Source organism: Magnolia sinica, chromosome 9 (genome assembly GCF_029962835.1).
Source record: "Magnolia sinica isolate HGM2019 chromosome 9, MsV1, whole genome shotgun sequence".
Taxonomy (NCBI): Eukaryota; Viridiplantae; Streptophyta; class Magnoliopsida; order Magnoliales; family Magnoliaceae; genus Magnolia; species Magnolia sinica.
This window is the reverse complement of record NC_080581.1, coordinates 29,398,680-29,423,865: the sequence shown is the minus strand read 5'-3', so window position 1 is coordinate 29,423,865 and position 25,186 is coordinate 29,398,680. Positions and strand designations below refer to the sequence as shown.

The window sequence follows — 25,186 nt, the reverse complement described above, 5'->3', positions numbered from 1 at the left end:
TTGAACTAAACGGGCATGGTCCAGCATGAACTAATACTAATCTTCAGTTGATCCGGTTTGGACCAACATTACTTTTACTTTTTATAAAATTTTATAATTGATATAGAACAGAACCAGTGCTTGAAGTGTTTGGACCAAACTACCCCTTCACTGGTTCAGACTCTGTTACCGTTTTTAAAATGTTGATACCAATTGTTCCCGCTTTGTAAAATCCAATTCTAGAAAATGTTTACAAATTCCTGACTAATTGCAGGTATCCATGGCCGTACTGCAAGAGCTGGCAGAGGAGGGCTGGCCGTGAGCTTTGTTACACAGGTATATTTCCAGAAGCATGCTAAATGTTTTTTTGTTTTATTATTTATTTATTTTTTGAGAGGTAACAATGATTTGATTAAAAAAGAGGATTACAAAAAAAAGAGGATCAGTCCGCTGAGAAAGCGAGAAGGTTATCCTCCAACATGAAACAAATTACAAACGATTTTGATTTATTAAAGATGTGTTGAGGATACATTTTATTGTTTGTTTGCTTGGTTGTGGAATAGATGACTCTGGAAGAGAGCAAAGAGGCAGATACTAGTACTGGTAGAGAAACTCACAGAATCTCTAGAGGAATTCATGACAAGGTATTGCAGTTGTCGTCTGCATTTTTTTTTTTCCATCTCATTTATAATCTGCCTGTCTAGGTACATCCCATTGTCTTGCATAATGTGGGTGAGAGGTATTCCTTTCTTCCTGGAACTTTCTCCATTTCCTTTCAGATCCTCTACTTAAAATGGAAACAGAGGAGGGTTTGAGGCAGGAATCAAGTTGTGTGTAACACTATTTATGGCTCATGCTGCTGGAAACAGGTTCACATCCATATTCATAACTTAGTTAAACAGCATGATGGAGCAGAATTCTAGCAGGTTCGATTGTAGGATTGTCCATTTTAGCTTTATATATGATTTGAGCCGGAGGCACACTCTTACTTTTTATCTCTTAGCTAGGCTTGCACAGGTACATGGAAAGTTATGACATTATGTTGACTGTGTTATTCCGTCTTTAGATACATAATGATATATGTTTGACTCTTTTTTTTCTTCTTCTTCTTAGGCTTCTGTTCTAACACTAGATGCAATGTGCTTATAATTCTGCTAAGTCAAAGAATAAGTTTCACCTTTGGGGAAGCCATTGGAGACATGGAGATTCTTTACTATTTGCTCTAGCATGTAGCCAGGTGACCCAAGCTTCATACTGAATTACAGATTTGTCAAAGCCAAAGTCTTTCTTGCTGTGCGTGGATCATATACAATTAACTGACTCCTAGGGAAAACCTAAGACAACAGGAAACTGCATGATCTGTTATTGATTTCCACCATAATTTTTCCGATCCTCCTAAATCTCCACCAATCTAGTCCAAAGATGAGGGTGTGGGACTGAACACGGTTTTGGCTAGGGGGCACCCACACATTTTTCATGAGTCCCTTTGGCTGTGGGAATCCTATTTCCACTGACTGATGAACATGTTGATTGTTAAAGTTTGCCTTTGAAATTTCGGGGAAACATAAAAAACAGTTTTATGATTTTTGACAAGAAAATGTCTTTCTTATAGTTTGGCTTAAATGATTTCAGATATCAGGTGGTTGGAGGCACACTATGGCAATCACATCTGATGGAAAATTTTATGGCTGGGGATGGAATAAGGTTGGTGTTTTCTGATCTCCCCTCTCCATCATTGATCTCTTGAATTAAGTGAAGTCCCCACCATAGGGATACAGATCTAGCAGCCATCATAAATCGTTCCTACTGGTACAAATGAAAAGGGTTATAGCAAAGTTTGTACATGTCATAAGGTTGCCTTCTACTGCAGTTTACTGACAAGCAATTCCAACTAATACATGACTAAACCATTGTTGTCGAATTTGGAGCCAGAATGATTACAATCGACAACAAGCTTATAAAGCTGCAAATATGGGAGATGGTCAATAATCTCAGATCTTTTTCTGGAAGATGGTTACAGGATGAATCTTTGAATGTATTTTCTTGTATAGATTTTCAATTCAATGTCCTTTCTTCATTTAATAAATCAACAACTTTTTTTTTCAATCTTTTTTTGTTCTTTATGTTGATTTGTCTAAGTGGTTTGATGGGTACCACTTCACTACTGGCTTAGTTTTCATTGAATGTAGACTAATGCTGGGTTTTTTTTTCCCCCTTAATTGTATAGGTGGGTTGATCCTCTTGAGGCCTGATCATGGTGGCCCACTCCGGTTTGCAGCAGCTGCAGCGTTTCTTAGTAAATTATACAAAGACTATCTTGGTATTATTAGGAGTTATGGAGGGAGTCGTGGTTCCCAGTCATTTTCCATGGTGTCCTTTGTTGATAATGTGGGTTTGAAGCTCATCATGTTGTGTGCATGATATCCAATCTGTCCATCACATTCGCCACCACATTTTCTTCTTATATCCCAAAACTCAGGCCCATTCAAGACTTGGAATTCAACTACATTTATCATTTTGGTGGTTTAATCCAAACTGTTCAAAATTTATCTCTTGATCTGACTCTAATTTACACTTTGTTTGAATGTAATCATTTTTTTAACTATGAAAAGTGTGAACTAGCTTATATTTTGATAGATTTACCTTATATGATTTGTGATATTTAGGATATTTTTCGTTAGTAAAGATTTTATTTTTATATCTTACATTTTTACTGTGATTGTACTGCAACATTCTTTGAGTTTCAAATATTTTAAAAAATACAGGTTCCAAATGAAAAAAAAAAAAAAAAAACAATTTCCTAAATAAGAAAAAAATACTGTTCCTCAAAATTAAAAAGCATTTGTGAGTGTGCTAAAATTGAAAATTTGCGACGGTTTTTAACCGTTTCTAATCTTTTGCGACGCCTAAGAACTTGATGAAAATTTGCGACGGTTTTAAACCGTTCTTAATTTTTTGCGACGCCTTCAACTATCGTTGAAAACCGTTCTTGAATCATTTAGGAATGGTTTTTAATGATTCTTGAAGAGGGATTTTGGTGTAGTGATTCAAGCACCAGAAGGAGAGGATATCAAGTATGGTTGTGGAAAGAACCTTTTATTTTTCTCTAGTGAAAACACAGATTCTAATAAATTTTTTGGTTATTTTCACTTATTTTTAGCTGGTGAATCTTTGATTTTAATTTTTTCCTAAAACCCATTTTAGGATTCTTTCCCTTATGCTTAGCTAATCGACTAAATTCCATGTTAGTCCAACCAAAATTGCATGGCACACAACTAGAGTTGGAGAATGTAATATAAAACATGATGGAAAAAAGATCCTAGAATGTATATTTATTGCATTTTGAATTTCTTACACCTGATAAACAAGCAGTTATTGTAAAGAGAAGTAAATGCATACAACATACAAGTAATAAATAAGACAAGCAGAGGTTAACAACATGAAGAGTATGGTTAAGGTTTTGAGTAACACAACTATGTAAAGGAACTGAAACAAGAGCCAAAACACTGGATATGGAGAACAATTCAACTGTTGAAACCTGAAAACCATGAAATTCAGTTAGAACATTAAGAATAGCAAGTAAGAAGGCATACAAACCTTGTCTGAAGTTGTAACAACAAATGCTACATTGTTTGTATTAAAAAATTGTAGCCTAAAATGATCTATTACTAGTAGGCCAATGGAAATGGAATTCATTTGTAAGGGTCATTTTTCATGTTTGCTTGCTCAGAAGCGGTTGGAAATAGAATCCTTTAGGAACTCACTTCATGCGAAAAAAATATTTTATGATTCATTCTCAAAACCTGGCTATTAGATTCCACAGAGAAAATACAACTTTTCTAGAGGGTATTGACTCTCTTGCTGTAGATCTGATCTAAAGACTAATCAAATCTAATATTTATTAACACCAAGGGCTCAACTTTAGTTTTGATCAAATCTGGTGTAAAACCAATAAAAAATACTCTAAAGTTGTAAGACCCGACCCGAGTTCCTGCATGTGCATGTCTGTGTGTGAGTATGCATTTCATTTCTTATAGTCCCATGGTCTTACCAGTCGAATCCCGGCAACCCGCGACCCTCGGATAGCATTTGCGGTCATCCTTGAGTCCGGTCACGTTGACCCGACTCGGATCGGCTCGAGACCTATGTTATTATGTTCGCATCGTCGTTGCAGTTCCAATGACGCGTCTTGTGTGTCCATCCGACTTATGAATCAAAAGTTATGAACATTATATAGTATGACCCTTAATCATGTGGCCTACTTTTGTGCAATGCATATGGACCACCTCCTTGGCACAAGTCCCTATACACACTACACACACCACACAAATTCTATGAAAAATATCACCCACTTTAACACACACTACACAAGCCTAGCCTAAAGCCTAAGCATTGTAAACTCCTCCCTTAGGCAATGATTGTTTTTCTTACAAACTCATCATGACCCTTTTCTCTCTCTCTTTATCTTTCTCATTTCCCTCCATTTGCTAGCAACCTTTCCCTCTCCCAACATCCATTTCTCCCTCTTTTCTCCAACCCTCTAATCCCCAACATACTTCTAATCCCACCATTAAAAATAGATTTCCACCATTAAAACCTCTTCTTAGGCTCAAGATCTCCTTAGCGTGGAAGTTTGAAGGCTAGCTTTGCATGTGGGTGAATATAAATTTTTAATTTTTTTCTTGACCTTTAATCTTCTCTTTTCTTCATAAATGGATCATATGGGACCCACCAATCCATGGTGGGGATCCCATTTGACCCCATGGATGTGACCCTTTGGCCCATCCTACATGCATGTCATGATACATGATGGGGCCATTTTCCATGAACCCCATCATGATGTATTGTATTATCTACTTCATTCCAAGGGCATCTAGACCCTAGAAGTCATGTTGGGATGGCATCCCAACTACCCATTTTAGTTATGGATCATGCATGCATTGGTTTATTATTGCATGTACAATCTACATAGTTGTATGGATGAGATTGAATCTTGGAAGGGCCCATTAGTGGCAGGTCCCTACCCCTATGCCCAGGTGGTATTTCTTCTTCTCCTTTCTCCTATTAATGTGGATGATGATGTGTGTGGCCCACTTGGTGGGCCTAGGACGTCCCAAAATTCAGCAAGGGTGGGAAGCCCCTACCACCTTATTCCATGATTTTTGGACACCCTAAATTAATGCATGCAAGTGTCCTGACCTTAGTTCATGATATGGACATGTGTGGGACCTACTAAGGAAGGCCACACACCCTTTAATTGCTGAGATTATTGAGATATATGCTGATATGTCTAGCTATGTATTGCTGTCCAAAAATCTGGACTGTTGTATGGACTGTCATGGTCAATATTTGTCATGGATTTTGGATCATAATTTTCACTATTTTCTTTATGATTATGGGGTGTAATATGAAGGTGTGGATGCCACCTTGAGGTGTGATGGATCATACCTCAGATGGCTCATGAAATGGTACCCAAAAAGGGAGGTCCATAGGGGCGGGCGGTCCACCTTGTTGGAGCATCCAGCCCACATGTATGGAGGAAAAATACAAATTTCAGCTTGGTTTCTTTGAGGGGTGGGCCACTTTTGTGGACCCCACCTTATTGTATTTTAGGAAAAAATACTAAACATCCATTTTCCCCCTCCTAGATGAAGTTTGGGCCCACCTTATTGGATAAGCATTTCATGGACAACAACATTTCACTCTGGACAGATTGTAATTCTGAATTTAATTAAAATATTTCTGAGTACCCAAAAATTATGAAATTTTGTGGAGGTGTGGCCTACCCATGGAAGGACCACCCTACAAATTTTTAGGGACATCAGGCCCCTATATCGTCCGTGGTACAGCCTAGAGTGGCCCACCAAGCTGGGACGCCTAGGCTGGGGTGTCCAGCCTTGGCTGGCCGTCCAGGCCACTTTGTGGGCCCACCTTAATGTATTTTATATCCCACCATTCATCCATGTGGGGTCCATAGGGGACATGATCGTCCTCCCCTTTAGTAGTATCCAATTGGGGCCCATTGGATGAGTTTTTGGGCCAAATACCCGAGCCCATAGATCTACCTACACATGGGACGCCCAGCCCATTAGGCTGCTGCTGGATGTCCAGTCCAGCAGCATGGCCCATCTGATTTATGTGTTTTATCTACTCCCTTCATCTGGTGGACCCCCTGTGACATGTATAGGTCACCAAGAACTAAAATAAATATATAAATTAATTAATTTTTGAATTTTCAGCAAGCCAGATTGTGGGTGGGCTGAAATTTCAGCAATAGGCCCATGGTTGCTGCCCATAAATGAATATTTTGGAGCAGCATGGTCCACCAAATTTGGAGACATTATTACACATATCTTGCCCCATTTTAATTAGATTTTTGGACTTAATTTGTGCATATTTAAGGCCCATTCCAATTGGGTTTTTATTGGACTAGTCTTCTTAATTATTTGTTGGGTTTTCCTAGTCCTATTATCTTGAAACTTTTTGATAAGCCCATTAGACCCTTGGGGCCTATATTATCATGCCATTGTGATGGGTTTTATGGGCCAAATATTCAAGTAGTTGGGCCCTTGCTTGCCCATTAAAATAAACCCATACTTAGGCCGAGATGTGAGCCCAACTTACTTATTTTAAATATAAGGATCACCTATATGTTAGAATAATGGGCTGCCCATTAGGCCCACCACAATGAGTGGACTCATGATCTTTATGGTTGGGCCCAAACCTTGCTTGAGGGCTCACCATGTTGCTTATGTATTGGGCTTAGTGTATGGCCTACTAAGCCATGGATTGCTTGGGCTTTGGACTTTAGTTTATATGCGTAGTGGGCTGCCTTTTTAGGACCCAGTTGAGGTTGGATGTCCTCCTTGGTGGCCCATAGGGTTCCTATAGGTGGTTGAAGGTCCACCTTGGGCCTTTGATTAGGACCGCTTCTTCTTTAGATTTATGACCCTCTTAGTTTGTGGGTTACCCCAAAGAATTGGGCCCCTACTAAAGGACTTCTCCTTAGAGTACTTGTTTATGTATTTAGACCCTGTCTGTAACGTCTCGGAAAAACCCGTACAAAGACCCGAGTACCACCTCAGGCAGAAATCACCCAGGACCAAATCCTTTAGAAATTAAGTGAATATTAGTAAGTGCTAAACTAGAGTGCTTATGAAATTAGCACTAATCACTTTAAATATGATCTGCAAGACCCAAAACGTGCAGAATCATTGACGCTACATTACCCTGAAATCTAGAATCCATCTTTAAACCCGGTTACTCTCAGGAGCACACCGAAACTCTGTATCGGACCTGGACCGCACGTCAAAAGTCCGATTACCCTGAAATTATATAGTTATGACCGTATTATTAAACTTGACAACTCCCTCAGAAATCAAGTCTTAATTGTGTCTAGAACTATACAACTTGAGCCCGGAGCGAAGAGTGTGAGAAACGTGAAAATATTTAGAAATAAAAATTCGAATTTAAGTAATCTTAGTCGTGTCGCTTGCGGGCCAAATATAAGGATTAAGACCATCAAAATCTGACCCAAATACACCCTCAGATCAGGAGAAATGTCCCACACATGTAAGTGTACTTGTGACCCTGACTGAGTGATTGTGACCGTTGAACTGAAACTGGTCCGCCACGGCTGATCTGAAAATCTAATCGAAACAAAAACTTAGCCTGACCTAGATCCATAGTCAGGGAGCTTAAGTCCGACTGCACGTGGAAAAGGGGCCACCAGAAGTGCTCCGTTGGACCGGAACGACCCATATTTGGATATAACCTAAGTATACCTTGGCCCTGGGGCCATTCCCATCAAACCTAGGCCTATATAAGGACCTTAAACACCCTCTCTCATATGTCATACGAATTTGCAAACCCTAAGGGAAAGAGGAGAGAAAAGAGAAGAAGAAAGTGAGGAAGAGAGAGAGAGAGAGAGAGAGAGAGAGAGAGAGAGGTTGAGATCTTTCCCTGACGCTCCACATGCTTAGCCACCACTCCTGTGTTGCTATACGGGCGATACCAATCCCGTTCTTAGGTAAGAAAACCTAACCCTAATCAGTTTTAGGATTTCTGAGAGTATAAGTTATGAAATAGTTAACCTAATTTATGCTATAAGTTGTCAATCTGCCGTAGACAAAGACCTAGCTTTAAAACTGAGTTTGTTACAAGTCTACTGGCGAAAGGTGCGGACTATAAACGTATAGGTTATGGTTTTCAAGGCTTTCAATGTCGGTTAATGGTTTATTACTGATGTAGGTGCAATTTCACATGCCAAATGCGATGTTTGTATCGTGTTTCTGATATATATGAACTATATTGAGTTTAGTGTATTCCATGCATATGTAGAAAGTATCGTTTACGTATGGAATTTAAACGTGTGTTTGCCATGATTAATTATCATATGTTTATGCTAGTTGTATGTGTAACAACTCCTTGGCGAAAGGATTTGCCCTAAGACGTGCTATCACCAACATACGTCATGTATGTTGGAATATGTAGTCTAAGTATTTGTAGAAATGTCTGAATGAACAAGTGTATAATAAATTATACGTTATATGGGCGTTGAGAAGAGATTCTCAACTATCTTAACGATGTGTATGATTTCCTCCATGCAACTTATATTCTTTGTCTGTTTTACTTGGGGACTGCATGTGTAAATTCATGTTTAAGTTGAAATCCATCAAATGCTTACATGCTTGTATGATTGGAATTGTTGATCCATTATTGTTCTGATTAGCTTGTATAATTATCTGTTATAATTGAATGTGTTTGGGACTATGAAATAGTCCAGGCAATCGGTAACAGGTTCTGAATAGGTAGCTGAGGTTGTTTCACCACATAGGACGCGATCGATGAATCCGAGTCATACTTGGGACATCGGCAGTGGTTAGGCCACACGAAGTGCTTACGTACTTCATGTCGATCAACTCAACGTGCGCTCGTACTAGTCAACATCGTCAAGTAACCAGATTGGCCCGATGTATGTTCACCATGTATGGACGCTACTTCTTGAATCTAAGGTACCAAACTCACCAGTGAAAACCCTTTAACCTTGGTACCTTGATCTGCTAAGACTCATGAGCTGGGCATGGTGGTATGGGACACCGTGGTCGAGATGTCGGCCTACGCTGGGGTGACGAGCCTCCCTGTAGTGACCAGTGAGCAACCCAGACTTGTGAGCCGAATACGGTAATATGAGACACTGTATTCGAGCTGTCGGCTTACACTGATAAGATGACGAGCCCTTTGTAGTGACCTCGAGTGTACGCTAAGACTGTGTAGAAGCGACGAGCCCTTACGTAGCAACAAGAGTACACTATGCCTACACTGATAAGGTGACGAGCCCTTTGCAGCGACCTAGAACTGTATCATCGTATGAGATTTACTAGGACTGACGACCCTAGAATGGATCATTGTTTGGGAATTGATATAAGGGAGGTACCTTAGCTTCCTAATCCTGCTGTATGAAAGGGACTAATAATAACTCGGTAATCACGCTCATTTCATCGCACTACATGTGTCCCGGGTTGAAGAGCACAGAGGGAAGAAAACATGCCGTGACCGTAAGATGGTGTCGCACGAGGGAGTGTAGGTGAGAGCATGCATCATGCTTATATTTCATCATTGCATTAATAAGAGTATCTAGGAATGTTTGATATGTCTGTTTTATCATTACTGCTTGATTGAATTAATAACATGTTAACCTTTGCTCTATGATCCCACTAAGTTGATCACTCACTCCCACATTCTGGGACGGTGCTCTGAACGCCCACCAGATTCTGTCTTAGTTGCAGATGACGATGCGACTCAAGAGGCGGAGCCCGATTACTATGACGATCAGGATGAGTTCTCATATATGCAATTCTCCGGTAGTTTTGCTTAGGCCATCCGGATGGACGGGGCTACAGGTTTTATTATTGTAGTTGAACTATTTCGAACTATTACATGTATATGATGACTCAGTGATGTATTCATACTCTGGAGGCCGATCATGATCCTTTTGACTCATACACGTCTATATACATTTTTCAGTCTTTCGCTTGCATTATATGAATTGATTTGGAGTATGAATTACTGTTTTGGTATAATCCCACTCATGATTAATGCGCTAACACAGACAACATTTAATCATCATTAAATATGTTGCATAAGTGATGCGTTGGAACTCGTGGGTTGGACTTTTACTCAACCCCCAATTTTCAAGGCATTACAAGTTGGTATCAGAGCATGATTTGGATTAAACCGGACCTGGGTTAGGGTCACACGACGTACGCTCACACTTTTCAACATAGTTGGGTGTGAGAGAAATCTAGAAACAAGCTTAGGATTCCCCGATTTCGCCAATTGGCAAAGTTCACCAAATCGATCATTTTGCTCGGGTCTGTACCCATTCGTGATCACATGAGTCGACCCCAAATCACCCCTAGACTGTCAATTGATGGGTTTCAATCATGTTTTATTTCGTCCCAGCCATTTAAAATCAACAAACGTGAATATACGTCAGAATTTATTCGAAATGACCCGAAACGAGTCAAAACGGAGTGGGGGGCCAAACGAGATACTTCTAGGGGGACCCAGGGTGGGACCCACACCTTTTTGGGACCTAGGGGTAGGAGGACCTCACCCAAAGGGCGAGCCCTCACCGAAAAGTCCAGTGACCGGCGAGGACCTCACCGCCAAACGGGCTTGGCCGGGCGGGTTGGCTCGGGCCGATCGGTCCTAGGTGTTGTGTGGTCCACGCACGCAGGTGGGGTCGATTATAACCCTTTCTATACCACCTCTCCTTCACAAACTACCACCCCAAGCTCTCCTTTTCTCCAAAAAAATTCAGATTTTCCACTCAAACCCCTCCTTCAAGCACTCATTTTCTCATTTTCGTGCAACCCTTGCACTACCCCCTCAAAAACCTCTACCACAGCTACCAACCCTTTTTGCATTCTCTCATTTGAGCTCTTAAACCCTTCATTTGAGTCTCAAATTCGTGTAAGCTCACTAACCTACTTGATTCCATCATTTTTCCTCTTTATTTCCCTTTCATTTGAGCCTACACATCCCCTTTTTGTAGCTCAAGATTTCAAAACCCAACAATCCCTCTTCTAATCTTCCCTATTCCTTCAACTTTCTTCATTCCTTCTCTTTTTGGAACACACAAATACCATTGTGTACTTCAACGATCTTGTGATCCGTAACCCATCCTATTCCCACTTTTCCTTCCATTTCAATGGCTCTTTTTGAGCTTGTGGTGACTATTTTCTCTCTTTCCACTCTTCTTTCTCTCATGGGAAAGAAAAGAGCTCCTATGGAAGAAGCTGGGCCTAGTCACCCTACTCGTTCGAGGAGACTGAGAGGTACCACCGCAAGTTCGAGCATCAATCGGGAGTTTCAAACTAAACAGGATCTTGATCCCCAGGCTCCTGTCGGAAGGACGTTGTTGGCGGAGTTGTCGCATGGAGTTTGTGAGGGCCGTAGAGTCCTTTTTGAAGCTCATGTGGATGCAAGGCTATTTGGGGAATACCTCTTGCTCGAGCGCCTGGAAGGGGCCGGGTAGGGTCCGCTATTTGAGGGCGAGTACTGCACAAATGTGGGCATTGTCCGAGCTTTCTTGCCCACATTTAAGAGCCTACGCTGAAGCCCTTGCAGTTCAAGATCCCTTGTGGAAGAGATCGGGAAGCCACCATTAACGTTGGTTTAGTATCTCGGCTTATGAATGTGCCTCTTGGCGAGGTACATGCAACTGATAAGAATTTGAGGAGTGTATGTGAAAGAGATCACCGCACACGGGCCCTTTGTGGCCAACTGGTTCAGTGGCAATCTAACAATAGCCTTCTAGCGACCCATTGGCGACTTTCTTCTACTTCACCACATCTTCACGTTCAACGTCTACCCCAGGTGGAGCAACCGCATCGAGTGCATGCGCCTGATGGTAGATTTCCTATATCAAGTGGGGCAGGGAGAGAAGCTGTGTGTGCCTACGTATGTTCTATAACAGATAGTTCTCACCGCACGCTCTAACAGAAGATCGGATTCACTCCCATTAGGCCGACTCATATGCAAGATTGCACATGAGTTTGGCTACATGCTTGGGGCAAAAAAGCCGGTGCCGATTCATTATATCAATGAAGCGACTCTCAATCAGATGGGTATCGGGCCGCTGCAACGACAAGCCCGACTTGAAGAGAGTGAGGATGAGAAAGAGAGCGAAGAGGAAGAGAGTGAGGAAGAAGAGGAGGCCCAGGATACGGATGAGAGCTCCCCTCCTGCGGTACCAGAGCATGGCATTATTCAAGTTTGCTTAGCTCAACTTGAGGAAGGTCAGGCTGTCCTATGACAAGATATAATAGATCTTTGGGGCCTCGTGAAACACAAGTTTATGAAGGTGACTCGTAATTTTAAGTCCATCCTGTGTTGCCTACAGGATAAGGGTGCCCCTCCTCCGTCACCAGACTCGAATGCATAGTCATCCAAGCCGTCACCCCATAGCTTGTTTTGTTGCTGTGTTAGGATGTTTGCGTTTGTTTATATTTGAAAAGGAGGCTAGCTTGTGGTGGGATAGTGTTCTGTGGATCGTTGAAGTTGACTATGTATGGACTTGGGCAGCTTTTAGTTCCGCTTCCATGAGAAGTACTATCCCCAGACGTGCCGGCACAAGAAGGAGAATGAGTTCTTGTGCCTCAGATAAGGAGGCGTGTCAGTGACAGAGTACGAGCACCGATGTACAGAGTTGGGCAGGTACGTCCCTACAGTACTTACTAACGTGCAGATGCGGATGCAGCATTTTTTCGAGGGCCTGCGACTTGATATTCGCTCGAAGATGTGCTGTGCTAGCATACCCTCCTATGCTGAGCTAGTACACATGTCTATGCGGGTGAAGCAGGATGGAGATCGACTGTCACATTCTCGTGGGCCTATGATCCCTAGGTCACGACCAGATATGCCGAGTAGACCATTCCTTGGCAAGAGATCCTGTATCGATTCTCCTCCCAGGATCCCGGTGTCACTAGTTCCGATGAGGCGACCTGGTGTGACATATACGTATTGTGGGAGACCAGGTCATGCTACGGAGAGCTGTTTTGCACGCATGAGAGATAGTGGGTTTTTGCCGCCACAGAAAATCAACCGCCCTCGCCCTTAGGCTCTATCGGCTCCACCCTTACGAACAGCACCTGCACATCCTTCTTTCAGGCCCCCTGCACCTTGATTTAGGCCACCTCAGCGACCCATGGTGCCTCAACCCAACCGAGCTCAGCAGGCACGCGTTCACGCACTTACAGCGGAAGCACCTGACTCTACAACTACCGTACCTCTGGCCTTCGAGCTCACCGCCCATATTGAAGGCACCCCTATATTTCTGTTGGTGGATACGGGATCCACTATATCTGTGATATCATGTTCTGCAGTCCAGCGCTTAGGGCTGAAGACGACTCCGATGGTTGGGGTGCGAGTTATCGCAGCACCAGGGACCTTTACAGATGCCACCAAAATGTGTGCGGGTTGTTTGATAGATCTAGGGAGCAGGACAATATGCATTGACTTGATTGTCACCACACTATACCATTTCGACGTCATCCTTGGTATGGATTGGTTGACTGAAGTGAGGGCCGAGATTGACTGCGAGACCCGTCTAGTGATAGCGTACGGACCTGAGGGCACGCCCTTTACGTTTCCCGTGCAGGTCCGTTGCCCTTTTCAAGTTCTTTGTTTTGCTTCCTTACTAAAGAATGTTGACAGCCAGGTACTTGAAGACACACTAGTGGTTCGGGAGTTTGAGGACGTGTTCAGTAAGATACCTGGACTACCTCCTCGGCGCGAGATCGACTTCACAATCGACCTTGTGCCCAATGCGACACCAATCTCTTCCAACTTATCGCATGGCTCCATGTGAGATTGAGGAGTTGAGAAAACAGATTGATGATCTGTTAGATGATGGTTTCATACGACCGAGTGTGTCTCCTTGGGGAGCACCTATGTTGTTTGTGAAGAAGAAGGACGGTTCCTTGCGGTTGTGTATTAATTATCGCAAACTGAACCAAGTGACGGTAAAGAACAAGCATCCTCTGCCCAGGATAGACGATTTTTTTAATCAGTTGAGAGGAGCACAGTATTTCACGAAGATCGACTTGCAGTCAGGGTATCATCAGTTGCGCGTTAGGGATGAAGACGTGCAGAAAATGGCTTTTAGGACTTGTTTTGGGCACTACGAGTTTCTCGTGATGTCGTTCGGTCTTACGAATGCTCCGGCTGTGTTCATGGACTTGATGAACAGAGTATTTCGGCCGTTTCTTTACCGATTCATCATTGTGTTTATTGATGACATCCTGATATACTCCAAAAGTTGGGAAGAGCACGAGGAACACCTACGAGTAGTCTTGAATACTCTGAGGAAGAACCAGTTATTTGCAAAGTACAAGAAGTGCAACTTCTGAAAAGAAGAAGTCAAGTTCCTGAGACATGTGGTATCCAAGGAAGGGATAGCTATGGACCTTGCTAAGGTAGCCGCAGTTCAGGACTGGGAGCAACTCGGTTCGGTTACTGAGGTGAGGAGTTTTCTCGGTCTGACAGGTTACTATCAACGATTCATTCGGGACTTCTCGAAGATAGCCAGACCTTTGTCCTAATTGACACGGAAAGATTTGAAGTTTGCCTGGAATGAAAAGGCAGAAGCAGCTTTTCAGGAGCTGAAGGACAGGTTGACGTCCGCCCCTGTGCTAGTATTGCCAGAGCAAGGGGTCAAGTATGTCATATATACCGATGCGTCTCCTGTTGGTTTGGGTTGTGTCCTTATGCAGAAGGACAGGGTGATTGCATATGCCTCGAGACAGTTGAGGAAACACGAGGAGAATTACCTAATGTACGACCTGGAGTTAGCAGCCGTCATCTTCGCACTGAAGCTCTGGAGACATTACCTCTACGGAGAAGAGTTCGAGCTCTTTTGCGACCACAAGAGCCTCAGATACATATTCACTCAGCGGGACCTGAATATGAGGCAGCGGCGATGGATGGAAACCTTGAAGGACTTTAAGTTCGAGGTCTCTTACCATCCTGGTAAGGCCAACCTTGTGGCAGACGCACTGAGCCGTAAGAAGGCATTGGCGTTTACGGCTCCGTTGATGGTAGCAGAGTGGGACATGATAGAATTCGTGTGAGACTTTGAGTAGAAATTCACGGTGGAGGAGCCGTATGAGGGCATCGCACATATTCGACTATAGCCCCTCATTGAAGGCAGGATTATTGCGGCTCAGGCAGACGATGAGCTGTTGGCGAAGATGAGAGAGCAAGCTAGCAGCGATGAGGACTCAGAGTGGAGAGTTGGTACGGATGGGGGCTTACGTTACTGTGGCCGCCTATACGTCCCGAACCTCCCCAACTTGAGGAAAGAAGTTCTTGAGGCTGCTTATGATTCTCGGATGGTTATGCATCCAGGCAATACGAAGATGTATCGTGACATGAAGAGGTCATACTGATGGGACAATATGAAGGCTCACATAGCAGATTATGTGTCCCGTTGTCTCACGTGCCAGCAGGTCAAGGGCAGAGCATCGCCGACCTCCTTATTTGCTTCAGCCCATGCCCATAGCAGAATGGAAGTGGGATTTCATCTCTATAGACTTTATCTCTGGGCTACCGAAGACGAGGAAGGGTTATGATTCTATTTGGGTGATCGTGAACCGGTTGACGAAATCGGCTCATTTCATCCCTATCAGAGTTTCGAACTCTGCAGACGAGTTGGCTAGGTTGTACATCAAAGAGATAGTACGTCTGCATGGAGTTCCTTTGGAGATCGTGTCGGACCGAGACACGCAGTTTACATCTATTTTTTGGACCCGCATCCAGGAAGCGATGGGTGAAAAGTTGAACTTCAGTACCGTGTTCCATCTACAGACTGACGGGTAGACGGAATGGGTGAACTAGATTCTGGAAGATATGTTGCGGGCTTGCATGCTGGATTTCAAGGACAGTTGGGATGACTATCTTTCCTATGTAGAGTTCGCCTATAATAACAACTTCCAGGCGAGTATTGGCATGGCTCCTTACGAGGCACTGTATGGGCGCCCGTGTAGAGCACCGCACTGCTGGGCAGAGATTGGCGAGAAAAGGTTGATTGGCCCAGAGTTAGTACGGGCCACCTCAGAGAAGATTGATATTATCAGGTGCCGACTTCTGACAGTGCAGAGCAGACAGAAGAGTTACGCCGATACGAGGCGGCGACTGTTAAAGTTCGAGGTCGGAAACCATGTGTTCCTCAGAGTTTTCCCTATGAAGGGAGTCCTTCAGTTTGGCAAAAAGGGGAAGCTTACGCCTCGATTCATTGGCCCGTTCCTGATACTTGATCGAGTGGGGGCGGTAGCGTACCGTCTTGCCTTGCCCACACCACTTGCCAGCGTGTATAACGTATTTCATGTATCTATACTGAAGAAATACGTTCCCGATCTTTTTCACATTATTAGATGGGAGAAAATACAGTTGAGCGAGAACGCTACATATTACTGCAACTGACGCGTATCCTAGACAGGAAGGAGCAGGTATTGCGTAGTAAAGTCATTCCACTTGTGAAAGTGCTGTGGATGCATCACACGGAAGAAGAGGTTACTTGGGAGACAGAAGCCGAGGTTCGAAACAACTACCCTCAAATTCTCGAGGAGTACGAAAAGGTACTAATTTCAAGGATGAAATTTTTCTTTAAGGAGGGTAGATTGTAACGTCTCGGAAAAACCCGTACAAGGACCTGAGTACCACCTTAGGCAGAAATCACCCAGGACCAAATCCTTTAGAAATTAGGTGAATATTAGCAAGTGATAAACTAAAGTGCTTATAAAATTAGCACTAATCACTTTAAATATGATCTACAAGACCCAAAACGTGCAGAATCATTGACGCTACATTACCCTAAAATCTAAAATCCATCTTTAAACCCGGTTGCTCTCGGGAGCATACTGAAACTCCGTATCGGACCTGGACCGCACGTCGAAAGTCCAATTACCCCAAAACTATATAGTTATGACCACATTATTGGATTTGACAATCCCCTCAGAAATCAAGTCTTAATTGTGTCTAGAACTACACAACTTGAGCCCGGAGCGAAGAGTGTGAGAAACGTGAAAATATTTAGAAATAAAAATCTGAATTTAAGTAATCTGAGTCGTGTCTCTTGCGGGCCAAATATAAGGATTCAGACCGTCAGAATCTGACCCAAATACACCCTCGGATCAGGAGAAATGTAGGTGTACTTGTGACCCTGATCGAGTGACCGTGACTGTTGAACTGAAACTGCTCCGCCACGGCTGATCTGTAAATCCGATCGGAATGAAAACTCAGCTTGAGCTAGATCCATGGTCAGGGAACTTAAGTTCGACCGCACGTGGAAAAGGGGCCACCAGAAGTGCTCCGTTGGACTGGAATGACCCATATTTGGATATAACCTAAGTATACCTTGGCCCTAGGGCTATTCCCATCAAACCTGGGCCTATATAAGGACCTTAAACACCCTCTCTCATATGCCATACGAATTTGCAAACCCTAAGGGAAAGAAGAGAGAAAAGAAAAGAAGAAAGTGAGGAAGAGAGAGAGAGAGAGAGAGAGAGAGAGAGAGAGAGAGAGAGAGAGGGTTGGGATCTTTCCCTAACGCTCCACATGCTTAGCCACCACTCCTATGTCGCTATATGGGCGATACCAATCCCGTTCTTAGGCAAGAAAACCTAACCCTAATCCATTTTAGGATTTCTGATAGTGTAAGTTATGAAATAGCTAACCTAATTTATGTTATAGGTTGCCAATCTGTCGTAGACAAAGACCTAGCTTTAAAACTGAGTTCGTTACAAGTCTACTGGCGAAAGGTGCAGACTATAAACGTATAAGTTATGGTTTTCAAGGCTTTCAATGTCGGTTAATGGTTTATTACTGATGTGGGTGCAATTTCACATGCCAAATGTGATGTTTGTATCGTGTTTCTATATATATGAACTATATTGAGTTTAGTGTATTCCATGTATATGTAGAAAGTATCGTATACGTATGGAATTTGAACATGTGTTTACCATGATTAATTATTATATGTTTACGCTAGTTGTATGTGTAACAACTCCTTGGCAAAATGATTTGCCCTAAGAAGTGTTATCACCAACATACGTCATGTATGTTGGAATGTGTAGTGTAAGTGTTTGTAGAAATGTCTGAATGAACAAGTGTGTAATAAATTATATGTTATATGGGCGTTGAGAAGAGATTCTCAACTATCTTAACGATGTGTATGATTTTCTCCATGTAACTTACATTCTTTGTCTGTTTTACTTGGGGACTGCATATGTGTAAATTCATGTTTAAGTTGAAATCCATCAAATGCTCACATGCTTGTATGATTGGAATTGTTGATCCATTACTGTCTGATTAGCTTGTATGATTATTTGTTATAATTGAATGTGTTTGAGACTATGAAATAGTCCAGGCAATCGGTAACAAGTTCTGAATAGGTGGCTGAGATTGTTTCACCACATAGGACGCGATCGATGAATTGGAGCCATACTTAGGACGTCGGTAGTGGTTAGGCCACATGAAGTGCTTACGCACTTCATGTCGATCAACTCAATGTGTGCTCGTACTAGTTGAGCTCGTTAAGTAACCCGATTGGCCCGATGTAAGTTCACCATATATGGACGTTACTGCTTGAATCTAAGGTACCAAACTCACCAGTGAAAACCCTTTAACCTTGGTACCTCGATCTGCTAAGACTTATGAGCCGGGCATGGTGGTATGGGACACCGTGGTCGAGCTGTCGGCCTACGCTAGGGTGATGAGCCTCCCGGTAGTAACCAGTGAGCAACCCAGACTCGTGAGCCAAATACGGTGGTATGGGATACTATATTCGAGCTGTCGGCCTACACTATAAGGTGACGAGCCCTTTGTAGTGACCTCGAGTGTACGCTAAGACTACGTAGAGGCGACGAGCCCTTACGTAGCAACAAGAGTACACTAGGCCTGCACTGATAAGGTGACGAGCCCTTTGCAGCGACCTAGAACCGTATCATCGTATGAGATTTACTAGGACTGACGACCCTAGAATGGATCATTGTTTGGGAATTGATATAAGGGAGGTACCTTAGCTTCCCAATCCTACTGTATGAAAGGGACTAATAATAACTTGGTAATCACACTCATTTCATCACATTACATGTGCCCTGGGTTGAAGGGCATAGAGGGAAGAAAATATACTGCGACCGTAAGATGGTGTCGCACGAAGGAGTGTAGGCGAGGGCATGCATCATGCTTACATTTCATCCTTGCATTAATAAGAGTATCTAGGAATGTTTGATATGTCTGCTTTATCATTACTGCTTGATTGAATTGATAACATGTTAACCTTTGCTCTATGATCCCACTGAGTTGATCACTCACTCCCACGTTCTGGGACGGTGTTCTGAACACCCACCAGACTCTGTCTTAGTTGCAGATGACGATGCGACTCAAGAGGCGGAGCCCGATTACTATGACGATCAGGATGAGTTCTCATATATGCAATTCTCCGGTGGTTTTGCTTAGGCCATCCGGATCGACGGGGCTACAGGGTTTATTATTGTAGTTGAACTATTTTGAACTATTACATGTATATGATGACTCAGTGATGTATTCATACTCTGGAGGCTGATCGTGATCCTTTTGACTCATACACGTCTATATACATTTTTCAGTCTTCCGCTTGCGTTATATGAATTGATTTGGAGTATGAATTACTGTTTTGGTATAATCCCACTTATGATTAATGTGCTAACACAGACAACATTTAGTCATCATTAAATATGTTGCATAAGTGATGCGTTGGAAGTCGTGGGTTGGACTTTTACTCGACCCCTGATTTTTAGGGCATTACACTATCCCTCCTTGGGAAGGAGGAGATGATCCACGTCATCACCATCGAGTAACGCGTTTACACTATTATGACCCATATGCATCATCTGCGTGAATGGATACAATGTGTGGTCATTAGGTTAACGTAATAGAGGGATGGAGTTTCTCCCCTTGTGCACATCGAGTGCTTAAAGCTAGTGCATGATTTGTGTGCGTGACTCATGCATTGGCATCGCATTTCATCCGCCTTTGCTTCATCAGGGCCTTGCTTCCACAGGGACATTCGTGGATGGCCGTATGTGTGAACACCAGAAATATATTTGAGCATATCAGGTGCATAGGACACCCATGAGTGAAATTTTTAAAACTTTCATGGTACCAAGGATCTGCCCCAATGCCGTGACCGAGTGGAAACTATGAGCGCACGAGGGCCTTATACTGGTAGGCCACGACTCCCACTATCGTGTAGTCGGTTGGGTAGGGGTGTGGCCTTACCTGCCTGGTGTAAGAAGACATTGTTAGGCTGAGTTTGACCAGCTCATAAATGGGTCTGTTGCCGTCGAGCTTTGTTGGTGATTGGCTATCCACAGGCAGGTAGTGAGGTCTCTTACGCTCGTTTGACTGTGCAGGTCTGAAGAGCGGCAGTCATCCAGCAGTGTAATGGACCCCGGTGATTTCCTTATGATTGAAAATGTACTTGATATGTGGATTTGGATATGAGCACTGACATCACTTCACATCGCATTTGCATCAGCTACTTAAGCCCCTTTATGCATCGCCTTGGTATGGTGCCTAGTACTCATTTCATTGTACCTATGATAAGCCTCGGTAAGGCTAGCGATATTATCATTGATCATGTTTCCCTTCTTGTATCTCCTATTATTCTTCTACGCACCATTGTCACACACTTTCACCACCCTCTAAGCTTTCTATAAGCTTATGCACGATTGATGCGTGCAGGTGATCCTAGGCCAATATCGTAGCGGTAGAGCTTGGATTAGAGTTGAGCCGAGGACCCCTAGTGTTGATGATCTTCCTCCTCCTTCTCTTGCTATCTAATGTATTTCCATTCTGCTATATACTTGTAAAAATTCAAATTTATAGTGGATTTTGTGATGTGTCCCTTTGTTATTTTCAAGATTTACTTGTTGTGATCTTGGGTATGCTCGTATTGAAAATGGTTATACGGTTATGGAAATCCTCCTTGTGGGATCCCAGGATCGGAACCTGCCTTAGGAGCTGAGAATGGGGTACTACGGAGGCTGTTGCGGCCAGAACCAGCTATCGGGTTCCTTGTGAGTATGGTTACCGAGTCTGGGGCGTGACAAAAGCAGAGGAGCTTTTCATCTTGCGACAGGCCACTCGAAGTACCGGGATTTCGGATAAGGACAAGAGACGAAAAAGAGGAAGTGTAACCAAGATTGTTAGCAACAAGAGGAGAAGGGACGAGGACTCAAGCAAGGGTGAGCGCCCTAGCCAAAGGCCCAAAAGTAGATTTCGTTCCAACACTCCTTTAAATGCCACCCCTGAGCAGGCCCTTATGGAAGTTCGGGATGAAAGGATCTTGACGTGGTCGAACAGGATGAAGACCGATGCCGACAAGCGAGACAAGAGGAAGTACTGTCACTTCCATTGCGACCATAACCACTCCACCGGCGATTGCTTCAACCTCAGGGAAGAAATTGAAACCCTCATCCACAACAGGCATTTGCAGAAGTATGTTTACATGAGGAGAGAGGAACGCTTAAACAAAGAGCCGAACAACAAAATAACAAGAGAGATCCACATGATATTCAGTAGGCCTGCAGGAGGAGGGGACTCTAACAGGGCACGTCGAGCTCATGCTAGGAGCATAAGTGGCAGCAGGTTAGAATACCGTCTTTAACCTCACCCACAGACCCCTGAAGGAACAGAGGATGATCCCTTGCAATCCGACATTCGACGAAGATGCTTGAGGAATTCACCACCCGCACGACGGTGCCCTGGTAGTGGCCATGACGATAGCCAATTGCAAAGTGCACCGCATCTTAGTGAACATGGGCAGTTCGGCTAATATCCTTTTCACCGTCGCCTTTGACAAGATGAGAATTCCAAGATCTAGATTCCGACCTGTCCAAACTCCCTTGCTCGAATCTCCAAGGGGAGCATACTGCTCCCAGTTACCGCAGGAGTGGGGTTGTACATCGAGCCGAGTCGAGTTGATGTGGGCCAGGCTCAGCTTGACTTGTACATGCTCTACTCGAGTTCGAGCTCTAGCTTGCCCTCGAGGTCAACATTTGAGCTTGGCTTGTTTGCCAAAGCTTTCATGTCAAGCTCGTGTCGAGCTAGTGGATCGAGTCAAGTCGAGCTTACCTCGAGTCGAGTCGAGCTTGTTCCCACATCAATTTAATATATTTTTTTGCTAAAAAATATATATTAAAAGTCAATAATATTAACTCTAAAATGTCTCACATGCCACATTACTAAGAAAAAAAAAGTATCATATATACCTCAAGATACCACATGTTGGTCCTCAACTTCAAATCCAAAGGGCGAAAACACATCTCAAAATAAAAAAACTTAAACAAAATTTTAAAAGCTTACATTCCTTCAAGTAGTTATAAATGTATTTTAGACCTTGTCTTCACTTTCATTCTCGTTCTCATACTCTTCGACATCGAAACTGCTACTGCCCCAAACTGGATGCAACCAATCTTGCGTACATATCAATACTTCAATTGTTTTTGAGGCGAGTGAGCTTCGATACTTACTAACAACCCCACTCCCTGTGTTAAAAGCTGATTCTAATGCCACGATCAAAATTGGAATTGATAATATGTCTCGTGCCATTACTGAAAGTCTAGGGTATTCACAAACTCTTGACTTCCACCACTGCAAAACATCAAAATCATCTTCTTGTAACCTTATGACCGACTCCTTTAAATACTTCTCCACTTCTGATTCAGTTTTTGCGTATCAGTTTCTTCTTTGTTTAAAAAAGATAAAGTCACGAAGCTGTTTTCCTCTAGTAGAAGTACTACCCGACCCCTTAGATTGAGGAGTAACTTTTGTACTAGATGTTGCGGCAAAAGTACCAACATATGAAGTGAACAACTCTTCAACTGCAATGTGAATATTGACAGTCTCTGTTGAAACTCTTTCAGAATAGGAATAAAGTGATACTTAACCATTGTCATCTTATACCGTGGATCCATAACAACTGCAATAGCCATTAACAAATGACAATTAGCCCAATAGTAATCGAATTTCATTTGCATTCCTAAAGCCATCATTTGTAAAAAATCTAGACTCTCATTAGCACACTTTTTTATAGCGTACATAATGAAAATAATTTCTAGAAGAAACTGATTTCCCGTAGGATACTTATTCCTTGAAAATATCTTTGTGTAATCGTAAAAAGTTTTGAGAAACTGATGAACATGTTCAACTTTCGTCGAGTCTTCATCACTAGGCACATATGTGTACATTTTATCATGTGCCGCAAATTCAGGGAATGCAACTTCAAATTCCAAAGATGTATCCAACATTTCATAAGTGAATTTCAGCGCGTGCAAACATCTAACTTCAACTTCTTTTTAGATTTCAAATCCAAACAGTGAATTATATCATTCCACATGCTCAGTCTTGAAGGTGACCCCCTTATATATTTAACGTTATTTCGTATGTTAACGATTGTGGAGTCAATTGCTTTCAGTCCTTCTTATGCAATCGAGTTCAGTATGTGGGCACAACATTTGACTTAAAATATTTTACCCTCAAAGAATAAATTTCTGGCTCCCTTAAATTGATTACATAAAAAAGAAACCAAAGTGTCACTAGAAGAGGCATTATCTAAAGTTATTGAAGAGATTTTCTTTTCGATGCCTTACTTAACAAGACAATTATAAATGTAGTCAGACATTACCACACCAGTATGAGGAGGAGAAACATAGCGAAAGTTTATAATATTCTTTGATAGTTTCCAATCTGCATCAACGAAGTGTGCGGTTAATGATATATATCAATTTCTTTGATTTGATGCCATCTACATATCTAAAGTCAAACTTATTCTTGATATGAATATTAGAAGAGCTTTCAAGTTTACTTTCTCAATCGCATACATCTTCATGAACTCTCTTTTCACAGTAAGATAGAGGCCTTCTTACATGTGAGATTAAGGAATTTGTAAAATTTCATAAAAACTTTTCTTTCTATCATGCTAAATGGCTTCTCATTAACTATCACCAATCTTGCATACCACTCTTTTAGCTTTTCCGGATCATACTTATAAGTGGAGAGTGTAGCTTGCGAGTTGTCATTTTCAGAAGTGGTAAATGAAAGCAGCTATTGGACTCCACTCGTCGATGTTCTTAGTCTCTTCACACATTTATCATGATGCCTATGATAATGAGTAGTAGAAGAACCATAATACTTGATGTAAAGAGTTTTACAATACTTGCTGTAAGACCCGTATTTTTGACTATACCGTTCTGTAGGCTCCCGCGGTACTCCCGGTCGAATTCCTGCAACCCTCGACCTGTTATCGGCATTTGTGCTTGGTCCTGAGTCGTGTCCTTTATATTTGAGTCGACTCGAACCGAGACTTGTATCCTTGCGACTGCGCCGTCGCCGCGGTTCCGATGCCGCGTCTTGCGCGTCGAGGCGATACCCAGGCCGCGAGATGTGGGCTCGCGTTCAGTTTGAGAAAATACCGCGCATTTGTAAACCCAAGAAAGATTTCAAATCATGTCTCATCAATCCCATCAATCACACCTAATGTCAAGTACACATCACCCCATCCCCAAGCAACCCCTAAAGTCAACACCCTCTTACATAAAGTACACCCATCACTCACCTTTTCACCCATCACACCCATCTCTCTCTCTCTCTCTCTCATTCTCCCCCCAAGCAACCCACGTCCATGGCTCTCCATGGGAAAATCTTTGTGTGGCCCACTTCTATCTCCCATCTCCACCATCCAAGTTTGATCCCGACCGTTGAAGTTGTTCATTTGGATCTCTAACATGCATTGGCGGAGGAATGAAGAAGAGATCTAAGGTGGGTGGTCATTATCTCTTTTTTTATTATTATTAAGGGCCCACATGGTGGGACCCACATGATGTATGCATTAAATCTTGTATGGAGTAGCTCATAGTGGTGGAGCTCCTCCCACCTCATCTGATCTCCCTCTCTTTTTTTTTTTTCTCTCTTTCTCTCTCTTGTGATGGGTGTGGCCCACTTGATCCATGCCGTGCAGTCGCGTGGACCCACCCGATGTATGTGATTCATCCAGCCGTCCAGGTGGGACGGTGGAGCCCACTGTTATGTATGTGATTTACATCCAACCCATCCAACTGGACGCTGGACTCCAGCAATTTAATAATCATAATAAATATAA

At 42.8% G+C, this 25,186-nt stretch overlaps 1 long non-coding RNA gene across 1 annotated transcript; it reads left to right on the top strand.

The window, feature by feature from the left end:
* The first annotated feature begins 272 nt into the window (after nucleotides 1-272).
* On the top strand, nucleotides 273-2,473 carry LOC131256202 (uncharacterized). The gene is made up of 3 exons (XR_009176654.1): nucleotides 273-315; nucleotides 543-623; nucleotides 2,207-2,473. It is a non-coding gene; the product is annotated as an uncharacterized LOC131256202 (long non-coding RNA).
* The last annotated feature ends 22,713 nt before the right edge of the window (nucleotides 2,474-25,186 follow it).